The sequence below is a fragment of the Lactuca sativa genome, chromosome 4, assembly GCF_002870075.4.
Source record: "Lactuca sativa cultivar Salinas chromosome 4, Lsat_Salinas_v11, whole genome shotgun sequence".
Taxonomy (NCBI): Eukaryota; Viridiplantae; Streptophyta; class Magnoliopsida; order Asterales; family Asteraceae; genus Lactuca; species Lactuca sativa.
Genome location: NC_056626.2, coordinates 196,166,809 through 196,169,543, shown reverse-complemented (window position 1 = coordinate 196,169,543; position 2,735 = coordinate 196,166,809).

Genomic DNA, 2,735 nt, shown 5'->3' with positions numbered 1-2,735 from the left:
TATATATATATATATATATATATATATATATATTATTAAACTTACAATATTATAAAGTATAAGGGTTGAATTTTAACTTTTAAAACTCTAGGGTTTGAAATTAATGTTTCATTAGTGAGACTTTAGAAATTCCAAAACTTGAAGGCAAGTTATGAAACTTGTCAAAAGCCTTGGCATTCATAACTTATGAGTTTATTGCAAATTTAAAGATGAGACCTTTCATTTTCCATAACTTGAGGACAAGTTATGGTGGTCATTAAAATTCATTTAGATCAATTTTCAACATTTAAAATTATCATATAATTCAAGATTGATCTAGCTAAACTCATAAACATGATAATACAAGTCAACAATTTCCAACCAACTTTGTTTATCATATAAATCAACAATCATCTTAAAACTTTGACAAGTATCTTGTAATTGGATGAGGATGATCATTACCATATTAAAAAAAAACAGATTTTATGAGTCAAAATAGTTTATGGTAATGATCCTAATCCAATTCTAGCCAAAAACCTCGAATTTCTACAACCAGAGCCTGCAACTCGTCGAGTGCATGAACTGACTCGTCGAGCTGCTCTATTACTGAGTGGACTCGTCGAGTCAGTCAGTGGACTCGGCAAGTTCATCAGTCAGAGACCAAAAAATCAATTTTTTCAACTTTGAAAAATAACAACCATCAATTATAATACAAAAACAATCTGAGGCTCTGATACCACTATTGAGTTTTGAACACTATAACACTCCTATGGTGCACATGCAACCTAAACGCTTTGGATCTATGTTTTCTCTAATTATACATGCATTTTCAATTTTTCCAAAGCATTCTCCCTGACTAGCATACAATTGAACAATACAACTAGTTAGATGACTTACCTCTTAGAAGGACTTGTAGTTCTTGACCTTTGAAAGCTTGAGCACCCCAAGTATGATGCCTCAAATAGGTCACAAACACCAATATGCAAGAGGAGGCTTGAGAGAATAAGTTACTTAGCTCAAAATCAATATCAAACTTTTTAGAAAGATGGTGTAACCGATATTGGTTCTAGGGGTGTGCTTTTATAGTGATGCTAAGCTAGGTTTACATTCATGAAAACCTTAATGCTCCATGACCATTCACATTCTTATGATCCATGGGTTTAACCTCCATGGACTATCCATGGATTGTCTCATTAGTTTAGCCCATCTAAACAATCATGGATCATTGGCCCACACTATAAGAATCATTGATTTACATAATCCATCCCCATATATTCAATTAGTTTCTTTTGACCATAAAATTAATTCCAAATTAATTCTTGATCAATAGAAATTAAATAATATGATTTCATATTAATATATTTTACTTATAATATATATTAATAAATCATAAATAACCTTATCCTCAAAAGTACATCCTATCAAATTGCACTGATGAAGGCAACCCAAAAGGACCATTCTACAATTGGGTCAAGTACATCCCAGGTATAGTTATGGGCTTAGACACCAAATCCAACAAAATACACTGCCATGGCAAGAGCATTCCAGATGATCCTCGATGAAGCAGGTGACAATGCAAGGAATCAGGAGTGAGGACTTTATATCCGAAGATCAAGATATGAAGTAACCATGTGGATAGTATCATGTAGTGAAGACAAATAGAAGCGTAGTATAGGTTGAGCTTGAACATCTATGTATTCTATTCAAGAAATAATATAAAGGTTTATTATGTTATCTAATGTGTTAAATGACTGTAAAATTCTTATATGGTGACTTGCAAAACTACGAGACAATACTTGGGACGAGTATGAGTAGGTGTGAATGGTAGTATAAGCCTATGCTACCGGAAGCACAAGAATCGCACTTGGATCAGGGAAAGTCACAAGGTTACGAAGAAGCTAGTAATTGATTCCGTTTTGTTCAAGTATGTCGTTACCATCGTTTCGGTAATAACTAAGAACATGATTGTTATTCCGACCCTAGTGGTCTTGTCAAATCGATTCCGACTATGATACGTATGTTACGTGGTCCAGAGAACCAAGTTTGACGTAGCATCTGACTTAAGCTAGAAAATTGAAGTGAAAGGTATTGAAGCGATCAATAGAAGTATCATGATCGTTGTTAAGGTAAGAGCTCTTTGCTAGAAATGCTACGCACTAGAATGTGATTATATTACATTAGAACACGAAGGATGGAAACTTCCATTCCGGAATTTGACTCTAAAAGACCTGAGTCTAAGAGTTGCATCATACGACTTGAGGTCATTTAAACATGACCCACCAGTCTGTCATGATAATTGAAGTAAAGAAATTCTCTTAAGTTAAGTCTGATTAAGAAAAAGTAGGAGTCTCCAATAAGGATCGGTTTGTAACTCAAATGTTACAATTGAAAGTCTAACATAGTACCAAGAGCAGGTACAAGATTGAGCACTGCCAGCAGTCAAGCAGTCCAAGAGCTAGGTACTCATTCGAAGGAACATAGGAGTTACGGTTATTACCTAGGATGAAAAGATAATGTAAGGAGTCCTCATACAAGACATGTTTTTTTGATGATTCTGGGATGTAATCATCCTAAGAGGGAGATAATTATAATGCCCACAGATTCAGGCTAGTCAATTTAGAGACAATAAGCATCAAAAATGACTTTTTGATGGAAGATTGGTTGGATTAAATAATCTTAACCAGTTTATAGTATATGTCACAAGGGATCCGTACATTTAAAGAGCGCCGAAATCCATGTTATAATGAAGAAGTTAT